This window comes from Balaenoptera musculus, chromosome 11 (assembly GCF_009873245.2).
Source record: "Balaenoptera musculus isolate JJ_BM4_2016_0621 chromosome 11, mBalMus1.pri.v3, whole genome shotgun sequence".
Taxonomy (NCBI): Eukaryota; Metazoa; Chordata; class Mammalia; order Artiodactyla; family Balaenopteridae; genus Balaenoptera; species Balaenoptera musculus.
Genome location: NC_045795.1, coordinates 21,459,635 through 21,477,840, shown reverse-complemented (window position 1 = coordinate 21,477,840; position 18,206 = coordinate 21,459,635). Strand labels below are relative to the sequence as shown.

The following is an 18,206-nucleotide window of genomic DNA, read 5'->3' as shown; positions in this document are numbered from 1 at the left end:
GCCATCATTGGCCCTTTCTTGATTTCCCACTAAATTCTGCATGGTGCCATTCTTCTCCAAGCGATTCCTAGCATTCTGTTCTTTTTCCAATTTTCTGCCACAGAAGTGTAGACATTGTGTTGTCATCCTAGTACAGAAGCCAGGACCATTACTTCCATGGCTGGGTTCACATCCAGTTACCTCACATTTTCTTCCAGGAAAGGATCACCAGCCTCTTCTCCTATGAATCAGTTACTTTTACTCATAATTATGGTTTCCTAAGGAATGCACGGAAGTGACATAAGAAACAGTTATGGCCTGAAACGTTGTCATTATTAGAACGAATTCCCCAAAACTAAGCAAAGCATTCAAGCAAAAAAAGAAAAAAAATTTTTTTTTCTCATTGTGACAGACCACATTTCTTATGAATGTCCTATCTGTGACTGTTTATCTTTGGACCCAGAGAATGACCCATGCACACATCCGTTTCTACTTCTGCCTTATTACTGCATTCTTATTAGTATCAATATAATCTGTCTATCCACTGACCCAATTTTGGGTGCTTAGAAGTTCTTTTTTAGAAGTCCTGGGTTCTAGTAACAGCTCTACTTACAATATGTAGCCACTCCAAGGAATGAGAATGACACTTTCAACTTTGAAAGTGACAGAATCCACTTTTCCTCCCATAGGATTTCAAGTATAATTTAAGCCCCAACAATTCTCCCTGATATCTAGCTTTCTGATTCTTTCTCTTCTCCTGCTATCATGTATATACACACAAAAGATGGGTAGGATATATAATTTTTTCATCAAATCACTGTTGACACACGTGGGGATGCTTATGAAGAAGCTCCTCAAATGTAAACACCAGAAAGTAGAAATATCGGCAGTGAGAAATGTAGGGACCTCGTATTCGCTGACTGTGGAGAAAACGTTCAATTCATACAGGAATGGACCGACTGTTGGCAAGGGCATCCAGCTGGTGACAAAACATCCGCGACTCTGGCGGGACTCGAACCCACAACCTTTGAATGCCTTGCTTCCACACTAGAAGTCCAATGCGCTATCCATTGCGCCACAGAGCCCGACAACGTACGGGCCTTGGCTGGCTCCCAAAGACTTTTGATCATTTATTTGCTTATCAATAAATACAATTCGTGGAGATTTAATCTGTTCCAGTCACCGTGAAAGTTCAAGAAACACAAAAACAAATAAGACAATGCAAGGGACACGCAATGCCCAGCATGGGGGAATTTCTGAGCCTTTCAGTGACTAATGTCATTCGTTGTCATGAAATAAATAGTTTGTCCAGTTTCATTTGGTCTCTCCAAGTCCACTCTCGGGACGGTTGGCTTCGCAAAAATGGAATTTGAGTAACTTCCAGCAAATGACGTTGGGAGGTATTGTAAATACGTGGCCAGCCCCACAACTCCCTTTCCTCTAGCTCCAGTCTGGAGTTCTCTCTTTCGATCTGGGGGGCCTTCTTGTTCGTACTTGTGTTCTTTTTGAAAAAGATGAATTCGTATGTTGTTTTGCCAATGGGGTCATGGAGCAACGCAATCCCACTCTCGCCCTCTCTCTTGAAGGAGAGGGCTACCGTTTTTAAATGCGTCCAGGGAGCTTTGGAGAGATCCCAGGTTTTCTAACTCGGGAATTTTCTTTTGGTGACTCTTTGCGCTGAGATCAAAAGACACCTTTTTATTCGCTGCCGCTTTTCTGTGAGACAGTATGGTCCAGTCGCACTGGCTCATTTAGCGACCGTCGGTCACGTGGGTTGATGTCTTTGAGGACAGAAAGGGATGAATTACAGGTGAGGTCACTGAGGGTGAAACTCAAGTGCGGGAGAGTCCAAGGTTTGTCGACCCGGAGCAGGCGAGTGGTTGTGATCTGAGAAACTGGAGGAGGGTTGTGGAAGGAAGAGAAGAAAGCTCAGGCCATTTCATTTTGGAAATGAAAATAATTAATTCTGAAAATTACAAGACAAAACGCAATCTCTGAACCGACTGTCTGCAAAAACGCAAAGCAGAAAAAGGACATGTTAGACCAGAGCTGAAGTTTGAGTTGAGTGAAAAAGTTCTTGCAGCCCTAGAGCCTAGGAGCCTGGGTGTTGAGACCCTGTGCGTTCACACCCGCAGCCCACTCCCCATCCTCTCCTCCGGGCCATGGTTGCTCTCCCAGTGCTCGGCTTCTTCCCAGGACCACGCCGCGCATCACTTCCTTAGTTCCTCAGCTCCTTCCGGCAGCCTAAGGACTGGGGAGGTGGGAGGTAGATCTGGTCAAGCTTCCTTGACCACAGAGTTTACACTCCAGCCTCTTGTCTTTGAGGACGTGTCGGTTCAAGTCCAAGTTTCGGGAACTGAGGAGACGCGGGCCGGAGCTGAGTGGCACCTCCAGGCAGCCTCAGACTTGGAAATGCTAGTGGGAGAAGGACCCGGAATGAAGGGCACTCGAAAGAATCGGGGTCGTCTGCGTTTGCTTTCACAGCTAACCGGTAACTGACTTTGATAACAGTAAACTGGGTTGCCCTTCCCCTGGCCCAAAGGACTATTCCAAGTCTCACGTGCGGGGAATGCTGGCTGAGAGTCGGTGGGGAGCTGACTAGCTCTCTTCCTTACTGAAAAGGAGGTTTCAGGGACGGTCTCCAACCCGCTCGGACAAAGTTCACTTCTCTGCTCCTTAGTGAAGCACGCGAGAACGTACCGAAGAGGGAAGTCCGCGGCCACAGAAGAAAAGGCACAATCCCAGAGAGCAAGTTTTCCAAAGAGCCGGCCTTAGCTACGTTCTGTCACGCACAAAGCTCAGAGGACAGGTAGAAACATGTAAATACAGCTATGTAAAATTAAGTTTTATTATAAATAGGGTTGATTCTGGGTTTAGAGATTATGTGGTTCATGAGAGGAGGATTTTGAGCCAGCTTCCTGTTACTGGGTATGGCAGGGACAGTTAATTTAGACTGCCAATCCCCATTCTAGGAATCGAAGTGTGTTGCTAGGACACAAACAAGTAAATACCAACACATTTTCAGATTACAAGGGAAAAGTTTTCTCAAGTCCATATCCCCCAAAGTCTCATTCATAGTTAAATTTCACCAGCTTCTCTTTTCCTCTGGTGTAACAGGAGTAATTATTCCCTTCTTTATAATCTCACAAGATGTTATTTGTTCCTGAAACCATAACACTTACCAAATACAGTCATTTCAGCTAATTTTAAGCTTGATAACACTTGAATCAGTAATTCGTTTTGTAAAACACTGTTCTAGGGAATTAATATTAACTGAAGAAAAACATTTGGTGCACAAAAACAATGATGGTATTTTTAAAAAATTGATAACAGTAGCACAGCAGAAATTACATAGCTGTCCAACAAAGGGGAATATTTCATTAATTCTTACTTCATCTGAATAATGGAACATTACAAAGCCACTAAAATAACATTTAGAAAGCTCCTGAAAAAATATTGATATAATATTCAATTAAATTAGTAAAATACACAATTTAGAGAGATAAAAGCAGCCCTTGACATTTGGGAGCTGACCTGGTACTATCAGCTAGGACTTGATGTCCTTTTGTTGAACAGAAACAATTTCACAGAACACCAATGTCAGACAAGGCCATTCTATGACCATGGTGGATCAAGACAAAATTAAGATCACTTTGTAATCATGTCTGAACACGAACACAAACATGAAACACACACACACACACTTGCACAAAAACATTGTTCAAACCACAAAAATGACCCCAAACCTCCTTATCTTGGTAAATACACATGCCAAAAAATGACTACGGTTTTCTGCCAATCATAGTTTTAGCATTGCTCTATTCTTCCTTCCTTCAGGATAAGATTTTAAATCCTAATCCTAAATTTAAGCTATTTAATCACAGAATCACCCCTTACTTCCAGACAGCATTTAATCTAAAACAAAGTCCTGATTGTTTAACTCTTTTGCCAAATCGCCCAACACAAGACTAAATTCTTTAAGTACTTTTTAGTACTCTTTTACTAGGATGTACCCATGCTTCCCCACTGTGTTCTCAATTGCTACAAGGAGTTCTATGTCCAACTTGTTCAAATGCATGTGTATTCCTGGTGGTTTCTATCTGGAAGATATTGGCACAATTCATATCCTGTATGACTTAAACTATTCACATTTTTCTGCATTCAAAATACTGAGGGAGAGATAAACCAAAGTGCTGCTTTTGCTGGTTTCTCTCCACCCCACCCCCAGTGTGTTAGTCATCATTACCCAAGTTTTCTCAAGAAGGAGAAACTTATTTTACTTGGCACAAGAAAGATGAATTCTCTAAACGTAGACTCAAGGACTTTGAGGTTACTGAATGTTACCTCAGTAGTCTTTGGTTTGAGCAACTATCTTTTTCAATGCCCTTCACAATCACGTGGGCCTTGAGTTTGTTTCTTGAATAATTGATGCTAGTTAGAAGTTTGTAGAATCCATGGAGGTGTCTCTCCCCCCATCACCTGCTAATATTTAATTAGACTTTTAAAATTATTTTGTATGCATACTTTGATAAACTAATCTTTTATGGGCTTTTATTTTCATAACAAAAAATGGTAACTTTAAAAAAACGTTTTAGGAACCCTCATGAAACAGGTCTGCCCCAAAAATACTCCTACATGGACAGAAGATAAAGATTTTAAATATATTTGGCAATCTCTTAATGCAAATGGTTGGGAATTTTCCAAAAATTGCCAATGGAAAAACACATTAGAAATGCTCTGAATCTATGAGCACACAGGTGAGTGATGCACTTGCTTTTCATGACCAGATTTCTTCTGTTAGTCATGGTATTATTGATCTTTTCTGGATATAGATAAAAGTAAATTATTTGATATTTAATTAGATCTACCCCCCCATAAGGCTTTCTCAGTGATATCTGAATTGAATAGAACTCTATTTAAAGAACACTTTGTTACGTCTGGTTAAATATAATGTATTAAATCCAAGCAATTACCTACCAGCTTTCTCAAGATACATCTTATTCATCAGCTCTCACCTCTTACCCATTAACAGTTTGTTGGTCATAAAATGGGGACCTATATATGCATCTTGGGATCCAGCATCTGCATTTAACCATTCTATTCTGAATCATTTCTGCAGAGCATCTGGAAATTCTGCTGAAGGAACCAGTGAGTTACAAACGTAAAAAGGAGAACGGGAAACGTGCAGTGTGGGTTACATTTAGAGAAAACGAGCCCTTGCATTGCCCCCAAAAAACTGAACCACGTAACCCATGTTTTAGAAAGCAGCTACGATCTCACAGAAAATGAAACTCAAGGACTGGCTATGCCTCTTCTTAACGTGTCTGGAAAGGGAAAGCGTATTTGCATCTGCAAAGCACTTTCCCAAACACAGTGAGATTAACACTTTGGGCCTAAATTAGGAGCCTAGGAACAACGAGTGAGGGAATCCAGAGGAGATTTTCAAAGTCGTTTTTCTCTCCCTCCACCTTAGACACAAATCAGAGGGAACATTTCCTTCCCTGAAACCCGTTGAGCACAGTATCATTCATCGAGCAGGCTAGAAGTTCTAGCAGAAGGGTTGGTCCCACCACGCCTAAAAGTAGGATTACGCTGATTTCACCTCTGTGCTGAGTAAATTTGGTTCCTGTTTCGGAGACCCCAGCACCCAGCATGAACCCAACTCATCTGCGAGGGAGGCAGGCTCTAGTTGGTGAACTGACCTGAACTTTGAACAAAGATACTTGTACAGCGAGTACTCTCATCCCAGTTCTCCTAAATGTCGTGGCTGCCGGAGAGAGTTTGACTTCCCTCCCCAAGCTTTCATTCACCTGAGTGTTTTTGCCCAACTCGCTGCACACACTTTTATCTACACAGGAGTCTTATCTTTATATCTGCCACATATCGTTTTATAATGAGAACCTTCTTTTTCCACACCAGTAGTCGTGGCCGAGAGGTTAAGGCGATGGACTAGAAATCCATTGGGGTTTCCCCGCGCAGGTTCGAATCCTGCCGACCACGACTGAGATTTTAACCTACAACGGAGAGTGCACCTGCCCCAGCCTGCCAAAAACGTGCTTCCGGCGAAAAACAAACAAAGAACAAATTACTCCCTCAAGAAGTTTGCCCTAGTAGAGCCTTAGTAATTCCCAGCTCCCATCCTTGTACAAGGCTCAAGGGTGTCTGAGTTTTTCTCTCCCCAAAACCCTCCCCAAAGAGACACGTTGGTGAAAGTGTTAAGCTACTTCTATTTTATTAAAAATTTTGTCATAGAGTAATATTGGCTTTTTGACATTATACTCATATATTCATGTAACCACTACCATAATCAGGATACAGAACAGTTCCATCAATCCATAAACCTCCCTTGTGTTATCCCTTTATAGTCACCTCCTAATCCCGTACCTAACAGTTGGATAACCAGATACGTTTTCTGTTGCTTTGTTTGAATTTTTTGAGAATCTTATGGAAACTGAATCATACAAAATGTAAGATTAGCTTTTTGAGATTAGCTTCTTTCACTTAAGATAGAACATGCCTTGAGATTTATGCAAGTTGTTGCATATATCAAAATTTTGTACCTTTTTGCAGTTGAATAGAATTCCATTGTGTGGGTGTACCACAGTTTATTTCTTCACCTATCCATTGAAGGACATATGGGTTGTTTCCAGTTTTTGGCAATTGTGGGGAAAAAAGCTATTAACATTAGCGTATGTACATTTTCATTTTTCTTGGATAGATTCCTAGAAGTGCAATTGCTGGGGTACACGGCAAGTGTATAACTTTATAAGAAATTGTCAAACTGTTTTCCAGAGTGGCTGTACTTTTCTTTATTATCACCAATGAATGAGATTTCTAGTTGCTCCTCATCCTCACCAGCCACTGATGTTGTCTGTATCTTTAATTTTAACCATTTAAATAGGTGTGTAATGATACCTCATTGTTATTTTAATTTGCATTTCCTAATGGTTAATGATGCTGAACATCCTTTTGGGTGTTATTTGCCACCTTCATACTCCTTTTAGTGAAGTGTTAACTAACCTTATTGTGGTAATCATTTCACAATATATACATATATCAAATCATTATGTTGTACACCTTAAACTTACACAATGTTATATGTCAATTATATCTCAATGAAGTTGCAAAAAATTAAAAATAGAATTATCATATGTTCCAGCAATTGCACTTCTGAGTATACCCCAAATAATTGAAAGCAAAGGCTCAAACAGATGTTTGTACACCCATGTTCATAGCAGCTTTATTAACAATAGCAGAAAGACAGAAGCAATCCAAGTGTCCACTGATGGATGAATGGATCAACAAAATGTACAAACATACAAAATATACATACAATGAAATATTATTCAGCCTTAAAAAGGAGTGAAATTCTGGTGCATACTGCAACATGAATGAACCTTGAAGACATTGTGCTAAGTGAAATATGCCAGTAATAAAAGGACAAATACTGTATAAATGTGCTTATATGAGATACTTAGAGTGAATTCATAGAGATAGAAAGTAGAATGGTGTCTGCCCAGGGCTGGGAAGAGGGGGAAATGGGCAGTTATTAATTAATGGATACAGAGTTTCAGTTTGAGAAGATGAAAAATGTTCTGGAGATAGATGGTGATGATGGTTGCACAGCAATGTGAATGTGCTTAATTCCGTTGAACAGTACACTTAAAAATGGTTAAAATGGTCAATTTTATGTTACGTATATTTTGTCACAATAAAAAATCAAAAAGAAAAAAGAGATTACCATTTTTGTTGTTAGTTTTGTTGGTTATTTTTCATTTTCAAAGTGCATTACTTAATTTTTGCATTCAAATGCATTACTCATAAGGCAACCATACATTTTAAGTTTTAAGTATGTGACTGTCACAAGATTTCTTCCAAAAGCCATAGAGTTTCCATGAGCGCTCCTGGAGCTTACAGCCTGAGTAGTCCCTAGGAGTCAAATATTAAAGCTTTCTCCACAACCACTTGTTTCTTTGTTGTTTGGGTTAATGGACACAAACTCACTGGATGATTTGTCTTCAACATAGTCCATTTCCGTTCCTAAAAGTGTTAGCTGTGCTTTCTTTTTGATGAACACTCTGAGTCCATTTTGTATTTATTTTCTATTGCATTACTATCTGCTCTTTGCTTCATTATTTCCTTTCCTAGTTTCAATTGAATTTAAATTAGTGGCTGCTTCTTAATTTCAGGTAATGAATGCTTAATTACTCTTTAGCATTTATTTTATTTATACATATGTGTTTAAGGTACCCTTCTAGAATATTTAGGGTACTTACCCTCTAAGTACCCTTCTAGCTGCACAGTACATGTCTTGACATGCACTATTTTTATTATCATTTATTTCAAAATAGTTCCTAATTTCTTTCTTTTTTTGTCAATATTTTTATTGAAGTATAGTTGACTTACAATGTTATGTAAAATAGTTCCTAATTTTGATTGACATTTGGTCTTTAAACCATAAATTATTTAGAAGCATATTTATTATTTTGTAAACAAATACAAATTTTAATTTTTACGTTTTGATTTTTGGCATAATTTTATTGTTCTGAAATAATAGCATGTATCTAACCCTGTTGTTTTTGGAGACTTGCTTTGTGGCCTGGTAAAATGTCAAGTTTGGGATAACTCCACGTGTGTTTGGAAAAAGTTGGAATCCAGAAGTTGATATGTGCACGGTTCCTTATATATGTATGTATATTATATGAATTGCATTCCTTTGTCTTATGGCTATTTTTTCATGTGTGTTTTTAATTAGTTTTTCAGAGAGGTGTATTGTGCAAAAATAACCCACCATGACTGTGATTTTTATCTTTCTCTTTGTACTTCCATCAATTTCTGGATTTTCTTCTCCATTTCTTAAACTTCCAGAAGCAAGAAATTCTGGATAGAGCATGATTTATGTAACAGCTATGACTTGGAGATACCAGGTGCTCCCTCCAATTGGACAACTGCAACAAGAAAAGCCTCGGGAAAAAAATATATTTAATTTATACAAGCTTTAGAATATTCATTGAGACTTTAGGGACATGCTGCTACTTAGAAATTTATGTTTCCTTCCTCAAAAGAAATGAGGAAAATGTAATTCAAACATAATTTGTCTCATAGGAAACGGTGGATAAAGATTGAGGATAAGCTGCAGTGCAGATTCTGATCACCCTGTGCTTAAAAATGAGCCTGGTTCCATCCACTGGTCCTGACCTAGAGATGTCTAACTCTGGCTTCCCAAAACTGCGTAGTCAGGAACCCACATCCCATAACCACTCTGAGATGAGAGAGACACTCAGAACTGGTTTGACTAGAATCTCAGCCTCAGGCGTGTGTGCAACTTTGCCTCCTAAGTTACAATATTGGGGCTAATGAATCATGGAGCCTGAATTTAAAGATGTTTCTTTAGCAGCTTTATGCCTAATTTTACTTGAGTGATTTCATTTTTTAATAGTTACAATTAGGCTACATGATATAAAGGAGAAACTCTTAGCCTAAGGCACAGAGTCTTCAATAATTTTGTGAATTTCCTGGTATGGTTTGCTAAGTGCTGTGTTTTGTGTCTAGGTTCATCTTGGTGTGAGAGAGTGCCTAAGTTTCCATTGCATTTGCCATGGGGTGCTAAACAAACAAAGGTTTTAGAAGTCTTCCCTAATAACTTCACAATCTATCAAAGGGAGAGAGAGGAAAATGCCAACTTAATTTTATTATTTTGAAAAATGCATTAAATGCCTTTCGGTGGCCATGAGGCCCCAAGCAAATTCTTTTTAACTAGTACAAGCAGCTTTTCTACATGGGCTCAATGCCTTTTTCCCTCATGGCAACCAATGCTCACCAATATATTAAGGATAAAAGCCCCACTGGAAGCTCCTATGTTCACCAGCAATGCCCTACTTGTTTTTCACATTCACATACTGATGCTGGCATGTCCTCCTAAAAGTAAACAGCAATGGGGCTTGTCTGAGCCATAATTCTAAGTCCATTATGGAGCTTATTCTTTAATTTTCTCTTTTATATGTTACTATATTGTTGCTGCCCAAGATAAACCACTCCTTTTACAATCAGGATCCATATGCTGCACTCTTATTATGCATTTTGTGTATGGAAGATCATGGACCAGCACTTTCTGCAGAGTAGCAGTATTAATTCTTGTGCAAACCAAATTCCATTTTATTTGTATTTTAGCTTTCCATCATACCTGTGCCATTAGTCTGCGTTACAAGCGCTTTCTCCAACCTATTCCTGGCTAGGCTTTGTTTTATGTACACGTTGATAGAGCTTCCTTCCTAGTAGATACGAATCTCCACAAGGACAGGGGTTGCGCACTTATCTTATTTATCTTTATGCCTCCAGCAACTTGCACAGCATCTGATCCTTCACAGGAATTCAGTAAAACTAGTTAAACAAATGATTTGAAAAAGGTGCTAATGTAATGAATTTTTTCCACAATAAGAACTTAAAAAAATCTCTGTTTGAATTCTTTGATTTGTTTCCTTTCTAATTTCTTCTTATCCCATTCCTTCTTCCTGATTTTCTGATATATATACACACACATATACATATACATATATATATGGTAGCCCTAGACAAAGAGGTGACATCGTTTATCACCCGGCCTGAGAGAATGGCTTATTTAGGAAAGGTGGGAAGGTTTTATCTCTGGACTCTGCAAGAGTTAGTTCTACATTCCCTTTACAATTATTTCCTTTGGCTATGGTTTTTGTTCTGTGCTCTTGTGAGTTACGGATAATACTTTCTTCACGCGCTGGAGATCATATGCAGTTGTGTTGGGCGAACACAACTCAGAGTCTGGTACAAGTTCCTATAGCCCTTAGTAGGTCCGCACTATAAGGGTTTTGCACGGGGTTGATGTTTTGCAAGATCCTCGTGTGTTTGTTTGTAATCACTGAGACTACTGGAAGGAGAAGTGGGCCCCCTTTGCAATTTTGTTCATCTCAGTTAGCAGGAGAGTTCCATTCCGTTGTCTTCCGCCGCGTGGGCGAGTGCACCAGACTGCAGGAAGCTGCTGTGAGTGAGAGGCGGAGGGCCGTACGTGGCGACGTTCTCGCTGCCATCGCAGAGGCCTCTGTCACTGAACTCTCAGAACAGTCCTGAGGGCGGACATTTGTTTTCCCCGGGTAGTCACTGCGCCGCCTCATTTAAGGAGGCAGATGTCCTTCCATGGAGTTAGAAGTCATTTATACAGTCGTAGGAGAATGCCTATATACACATCTACTGGGACGAGTGCTGGGAAAGGAGTCAGCATCCCCGGAATTCCACCAACACAAATTCCAAAGCGCAACTCGGCTAAAGTTCTGTGGAAATCGCGACAGAAACTTGCTGCTGGGAAGCCTCGGTGAGTGCAGCCGAAAGGAGGCGAGAGACCAAGCGAGCTGGAAGGGAAACAGGGGCTCTATTGGCTGCGTGGACGCGGAGGGATCCACCGACCCCGCCTAAGAAACCTAGTGTTTAAGGAAGCGCGCTGGATCTAAGAAAAAGGTGTCTGTGGAATAGCAGTAAAACAAACAAACAAACAAAAACACCCCACAAAGTCTTTAGTACAATTTGGCAGCCTTCACTGGGCACCTTCTTGATGAAGGCGAGTGTGATGAGTCTCTGATCCTGAAATATCGCGTCCCTTACCGATCGCTACAGGTGACAAAATTCAGACTTTTTCTTCAAGCATACCTTTTCCATTTTCTCGAAAACATAGCTTATCTCAAGGTTTCTTCTGTGACTGTGCCAGAAATTAACACATTAAAGCTTGTTTTCCTAGAGGCAATGGACCTGATAACTACATAATCTCTGTGGAGAAAAATATCACATGGCTGAAATTGAGCAGAGGTGCAGATAAAAGACTTGAAATTTCTAAGACTCAGTTTTCCTGTCTACATAAAGACTAAAAAAAATTCAGCGAGTTTTTAAGTATTAAATCATATAATGGATGTAAGACGTTCAATTGAGTGCTGGTGTATATAAGAACCGCTCACTCTGTTTTTCTTAATGAAGAAAGCGAGGACTAGGATCACCAAGTTTCTGAGTTAATGGTGGGGGCGGACCCTATGGGTTCCTTCGCAAAAAATAAGATAAAAAGTAAAAAATAAATAAAATTAAATCCCCTAGGATTTTCTTCGAAAATGACGTGAGTGGACGTAACTAAAAATTTTGATTGTTTAAGCTAAATGGTTTCAGTAGAGTTACTACGACATGTCATGGACAATTATGAGATGAAGCACCCCGTGTGCGGTTCCATGGTGTAATGGTTAGCACTCTGGACTCTGAATCCAGCGATCCGAGTTCAAGTCTCGGTGGAACCTGCTTCGTCCTTTCATTTCACTTGTTTTCCCCTGGAAAATACTGTCCACCTAAAAGACCGCTATCAATTTTGCCTCTGATATCTCCTGTGAGCTCCTGTGAGTCCAAACATATCTGCATCTGGGTGAGGAGGCAGAAGTGGAATTCCATTCTGGTTTAATGGAATTCATTTTATAAGGAATAAGAGAAGTATCAGAAGTAGGTTAAGTACAGGTGGAAGATAACAAAACCCCTGCACTCTGCTGCCACTAGAAAACCGACTCTAATAAAAAGCAATAACGACTCTTTTAATAAAGTTTATTTTCTGTGCACATTAAAAAGAATATTTGAAATTGTTCAATATTTCAAATATGGGAAATAAAAAAATCTAATAGTATTGGATAATATACAGTTAATAGCAAATTTCTCTTCTGCCCATGACCTCTACCTGCACAATTTCTGACGCCCTCCACCCCATCCACAAGGCCACTGAACCCAGTATATATAAATGCTTTATATATACTAAATACAGACAGACACCACAGACACGGCGGGGTAGGGGGGGGGCAGATCTAAATATGGAATATCTTAAAGTAGGTGACTCTAAGTAAAAGGGCATGCAAGACTCATTATTACATTTTAAAAATATCTAGATTTAACACACTTCAGGTTAAAATTGGGGGGGGAAACCATAATGATATTTTCATTGCAATATTCATCTGGTCATTGTGCCATGCACAAAACACCAAACATTCCTTTTTCTCAGATAAAATGAGTGACATGCTAATGAATGATTTCTTTACTAATTACATTCTTTGTTTATAAGTTTTCCTTTTTTTCATTTGTTCTTGTACTGTTTTGCCAAGGTCTCAGGAATTTTTTTTTTTTTTTTTTTTTTAGTATAGTATTTGTCTTGGATGAAGTGTGGGTTGTTTTGTTTTGTTTTTCTGAATTAGAAATTTGCAAGCATTTCACATGGACTAGGGGCTGGGAAGATTCCACACACACACACATACACACAAATAGTCTCTTTATGATACCAGGTTGTGTGTGGAATTTTTAAGCAAAATTTTTTTCTCACAACCATCACATATCACTCACTCCAAGTGTGCTCACAATGAAGATTCTCCCCCCATACACCGATCTTATTCCCTGTCTGCTTCTTCTTAACATTGCCCATGTGTAAATTGCTTATCCAAACATTCATATGTAGATTCTCCTTCATAATAAATGAGTTCTGTGAAGTTCCTGCTTCTACATGTGAACATATTCCATTGTTCAAAACCAGAGAGTGTTGGTTTTCTCTCTCACAGTGCCACTAACTGTAAAACACTATGCACCTCTGTTTGTTTGTTTGTTTTTGCAAATACTGTACTGTGAAAACACTACTTATGGTCTCATTACACCCCTTTGACCTTCACAGTATGTGAAATCTACTCTTCATGCTCCATCATTCATACACTGCACAGATCACTTTTAGTTTGGTCAAGATTGAAGTTTGCTTTATCTTTCTTGTATTTATTGATACATAAATTTTCTGTCCCAGATGAAAATGCAAAAAACGCCTCTACTCTGCAAATGTAACTCTATATTTACTGCATACATTTATTGCCATCACACAGTTTAAATACCAAATGGAGATATAAATATTATGGAGCTCTTGCTTATATCACATCTTAAGTGTTCAACAAAAATGGTTCGTGTCGCTACTTTTTATGAATCCCGACAGCCCTTTGGTTGACAGTAGTGACGAATCACCAGTAGGAGAATATCACTGTGCTTTTAGTAGCAAGACGGACTGCAATGTTCTTTGAGGCGTGTTTAACCATGCAGGGTTCCTGGTAAAACCGTAGTCGACAGGATTCGAACCTGCGCGGGGAGCTCCCAATGGATTTCAAGTCCATCGCCTTAACCACTCGGCCACGACTACCAACTTGCCCACTGTTTAGTGGGCTAAGGTGAAAACTAGTGGTGGATGTGTGGCACGTTCCCCAACAGTAGGTCTGGCAACAAAAAGTTTCTTAGCCTGTCCAGGCCACTCCCTCGAGAATGAAAGAGCTCATCTAGGGCAAATCAAGAGCCAACTGGTGATGTAATTCAATAAAATACTCCTAGACAAGCGACTCGAACTTCCTAGACGCTGGAGCTTGTCCAAAAGTCGGTGATAATCTTGGACACGCACGATCACACCTAATTCTCGGGAACCTGCTGAAGGGGAGCTTTGAGTTTAGAGTGAGCTAATAACCTCCAGTCGCAAATACCAATGGGAGAAGGAACTCGAATGAAGGGAACGTGCGAGAAATGGCGGGGGTGGGGATGGGGAGTCATCCGTGTTTACTTTCAGGTTTAAAATCTAAATCAGGAATCTCTTCCATGGATCAAACTGACTTATGCTTCCAAAAGAACGATTAAAATCGGACTGCGGCGACAGTTCGGAATGAGGGGGCGGGGTGGGGGGAGAGCAATTTCTGTCCTAACTGGAAAAGACAAGGCAGGAGAGGTCTCGGACCCCTTCCTTTGAAGGTCACTCATGTTGTCCTAGTGAAGGACGCGAGGCAATTCCCAAGCGAACGAAGCCTTCAGCCTCCGGAGCCCGGGGGAAAGGAACTCAGAATACAGGTTTTCCAGGGATCCGAACTCAGCAGGAAGACATTCTCAACGCAGAATAGCGCCAAAAAGAAATGCAAACATGTGTATGTCAGAATAAATCTAGCTAAATTAATAAGGTTGATTCTTGAGTCAGAGACTATCTGGTTTATGAGAATGGGATGATGAAGGGGACACTTGGCTTAGATTCCTTTTTATGGAAATGTCAAGGACTCCAAAACCAAGGACTTTCTCTGAGTTCTAGGAATGGAAGTGCGTCTCCAGGGCATAAACTAGTAGATTTAAAGAGAATCTCAGATACAAAAGGAACGTGACCTCCATGATCGAGGCTGGAATTTGTCTCTCTGGTAGTTAAAAAACATGTTTTTCTTTAGGATAGTAAGAATAATCCTCCCCTCACTGTAGTCTTGCAAATATTATTTGGTCTTACTACCATGGCGCTTGCTATATACCTCCATTTAGATTCATAAGGAGTTTATAACCTTTAACACAGTAAATTTATTTTTAAGTTTGTTGTCCTTGAGCGGTCTTATCAAAGTGGTTGTCCCCAGCAGCAGCGTGTGCACCACCTGGGGACTTGTGAGAAATGCAGATTCTTGGGCTTGAATTCAGATCTACAGAATTAAAAACTTGCTAGGAGGCGGGAGGGCAGAAGCCGGGAGATCCAGCAATTTGTTTTAACAAGAAGCCCTCCAGGTGGTTCTCATGCCCACCGAAGTTTGAGAAGCACCCTCTTAAGGAAATAATCTTAACAAAGAAAAACACGTACTGCATAAAAATCTTTATTTTTATTTCTCATTGTGATAGCAAAAAACAGGTATTTAAAAATAGAATTTTGCTTCATCTGTGTAATAGATCATTACAGAGCCAGTAAAACAAAATTTGGGAACACTTTGTAATTGATCTGGGAAAATGTTTATAATGTTCACTGACAAGAGCAGGATGCAAAGAACATGACTTCAACTATGCAAAACTTTTGCATATGAAATATTGGGAGTAGAGGAGGAACACTTCAAAACTCTGCTAGTGCTGGTTTCTGGGTTGCAGGATTATGAGTTAATTTTGTTGTTGTTGCTTTTTACAGTGTAAAGTAATCATCAACTTTTGTAAGTGAATAGCAGAACAATGTCTTTTATTGATTTATTGGTTATTTATTGATGTTGCTCGAGAGCTGATATTTGCCTCAAGTGGCAGGTGGATTAATCATCTGTCTTGTTCAATACACTCCACAGTGAAAGCATTCACCTTAAACTTGTTTCTCAAATAATCAATGCCATTTAGAGATTGTTAGAAATAATGAAGACTTCTCCACCCCTTCTTGCTTGCTAGCATTTAACTGTTTTTTTCTTCTTTTTAAATCATTTTGAAAGAACACTGAGCACAGTTTTATAAGTCTTTTAAATTTGTAACATGAATTTTCACGTTTTTAAGGTTTGGGGAGCTGTTTTATTTGAGGTTTGTTCCCTAGTTATTCCTGCATATGGATGCAGGAAAATAAAAAAAAGTGTTGATATAGGTGGGACAATCCTTCAAATCAAATAGTTGTGAGTTTTCTAAAAGACTGAAATCTTTTAGAAATTTCAGAATCTTCCACTATATGGATGTCCCAAAATTTATTTTTAAAACTGATGATCAGTTTGAGTTTTTCAAATCGTGGTTATACTCATAATTCTGCAACAAATGTTAGAGTGTGTCTCAGTTGTTGAGTGTGTGTATCTCAAGGATCCCCATCAGAAGCTGACAGAGCAGGAAACTGGTCTCTCAGGATGTCTCCTGTTTAGGTTCCTTCTAGCAGAGCATCAGAATAAGGGGCCCTTCCAGACTGAGGAGGAAGTGTTACTTGCCAATTTGCCGCCATAGCGTGATATTTGTCTAAATGATGTCAAGGAATAAGAAATGTTTCTTAATACGAATACACTTTCTGGTAGAAAATTTGATCCTTTGAAGAGAGCTGGAGTTCCATGCAGCTACTTATGCTAATAGAGTGAGCAACTGCTATGTAGTCGTGGCCGAGTGGTTAAGGCGATGGACTAGAAATCCATTGGGGTTTCCCCGCGCAGGTTCGAATCCTACCGACTACGGCACCTTTCCCTATTGAGACAGCCAGTTGGGGAAGAATGCTGTTGCCTTAAAGAGAGAAACTGGATTGTTCTCCAACCTGGCTCTTTATGGTTGCCGCTGAAAGGCTCCACGAAGCACGCCGATTGCGCCCCCAAACAGCATGGGGTCTTCTTATTCTATTATTATTTTTAAGTAATTCTCCCTAGAAGAGCCAAGGCTTTGGTGACGCCTTCCTGTTTCCTGCAATCAAAACCTTGCTTACAAAACAGATTTTCCTAAAGAAAAAACTTCATAGGAGCATTTCCGTGTCCAAAGAATCGCACCCTTATCTTCTCTAATCACGAACATCCTTGTTCACGTACAAAAGGAAACTCCACGAAATCTTGGCTCGAATACAAGTGAAAGCCAAGACTCATAGCTAGGTCACCAAGCCGCGAATCCAAACTGGGTATTAATAAGCAAATTACTTACACAACTAAAGAAATTAAATAAAGCCATTTTCCTTTGTGATCCAGCCAGATAGGGACGACAACATTACACCTGGCTGGCTTTCACTGGGGCCCCAAAGCAGTTATTGGTATGACTGTGGATGGATGTGCAAGTTGTACTTTTTTCTTATTCTTAACTTACTGGGTCCCCAGACATTCTCCACTGGGCAGCGATTTTCCAGGTAGGTGGTAGGTCATATCTGGTGAGGCTGAAATCAAAAGAAGAAAAACAGGGATTTGAATCATAGATGCTCAGATTAAAAGTGTGTGTCTCTATCAACTCAGTGGTCCATAATGTGAGGGAATATATGGGTCTTTCCGAAGTCTTGGTAATTCCTAATTCCACCCCAGGCCTTGGGGATAGGGGGGTCGGTGGTAGCTGAGCAGGTCATTGTTGATCTCTGCATTATTGACGATAAATACGCGAAAGTAGAGGGTAAAAGATCGAAGTCGGGCTGCGTACTTAGGGTAAGATTGATTCAGGGAGTTTATTCCTGGAATCAATGATTGCACGTGTATGAAGGGGGTGTGTTTTACCTCCGCGTAGTCAGGAGAAAAGCCCCAGGCCCGAATTATACAAAAATGTGCGGAGGGAAACCGGCTTCTATTTGAGGAAGAAGCAACATCCAGCTGATGAAGAGGACTGAAGCATAATGTATTTGCTTGATGCCTTTTAGGTATGTGGCGGGAGGTCAGGAAGTCCTAGGCTCAAGTGTCAAGTTCCCTCCTGGTCCCTTACCTGAAACCAAACAAACGGGAGGCTGAAATTATTTTTGTTTCAGTTGGTGAAGA

At 40.0% G+C, this 18,206-nt stretch overlaps 5 non-coding genes across 5 annotated transcripts; 3 read left to right on the top strand and 2 right to left on the bottom strand.

Moving 5' to 3' along the window:
* Positions 1 to 976: 976 nt before the first annotated feature.
* Positions 977 to 1,064, bottom strand: TRNAR-UCU. The gene is given in 2 exon segments: positions 977 to 1,012; positions 1,028 to 1,064. It is a non-coding gene; the product is annotated as a tRNA-Arg (tRNA).
* Positions 1,065 to 5,897: 4,833 nt separating this feature from the next.
* Positions 5,898 to 5,979, top strand: TRNAS-AGA. Its single transcript has one exon. It is a non-coding gene; the product is annotated as a tRNA-Ser (tRNA).
* A 6,230-nt stretch (positions 5,980 to 12,209) lies between these two features.
* On the top strand, positions 12,210 to 12,281 carry TRNAQ-CUG. Its single transcript has one exon. It is a non-coding gene; the product is annotated as a tRNA-Gln (tRNA).
* Positions 12,282 to 14,106: 1,825 nt separating this feature from the next.
* Positions 14,107 to 14,188, bottom strand: TRNAS-UGA. Its single transcript has one exon. It is a non-coding gene; the product is annotated as a tRNA-Ser (tRNA).
* Positions 14,189 to 16,864: 2,676 nt separating this feature from the next.
* On the top strand, positions 16,865 to 16,946 carry TRNAS-AGA. The gene has a single exon. It is a non-coding gene; the product is annotated as a tRNA-Ser (tRNA).
* The last annotated feature ends 1,260 nt before the right edge of the window (positions 16,947 to 18,206 follow it).